Source organism: Triticum aestivum, chromosome 7A (genome assembly GCF_018294505.1).
Source record: "Triticum aestivum cultivar Chinese Spring chromosome 7A, IWGSC CS RefSeq v2.1, whole genome shotgun sequence".
Lineage (NCBI taxonomy): Eukaryota > Viridiplantae > Streptophyta > Magnoliopsida > Poales > Poaceae > Triticum > Triticum aestivum.
In genome coordinates, this window is record NC_057812.1 from 176,814,706 (window position 1) to 176,815,149 (window position 444).

Below are 444 nucleotides of genomic sequence, written 5' to 3' on the forward strand. Positions count from 1 at the left end.
GATTGCTTTTTAAAAAATATAACAGGGACCTGACTGCTTCTTTAAAGATATTTGGGTCCCACCTGTCATAACCTATCAACAGTCAACTTAACGTTTAAACCTAACGATCAACCTGACGAGTGGGTCCGAGCTATCATAATCTAGTCTAAAACTTAACTGCTCAACCGTTAGTGTTTTTTGAAACAACCAATCAATTTTGTGGTAGGTTTTTGAAAGATTAAGAAAAGTGATAGTTTTTTATAGCCCTAGCCTGTGATGTGATAGTTTTTTGCTATATACTTCCGGCCATGGCACCACCTGCGGGATGCTGCCGATTCACCAATGCACGATTCACGTCATGTCTCCAAGTCAGAATGGAGTTAACAGTCAAGTGGCCTGAGAGCATGCTTGGATACGTTTTAGTCCCATGACTAAAAGTAGTGGGACTAAAACTTGCTAGTCTCA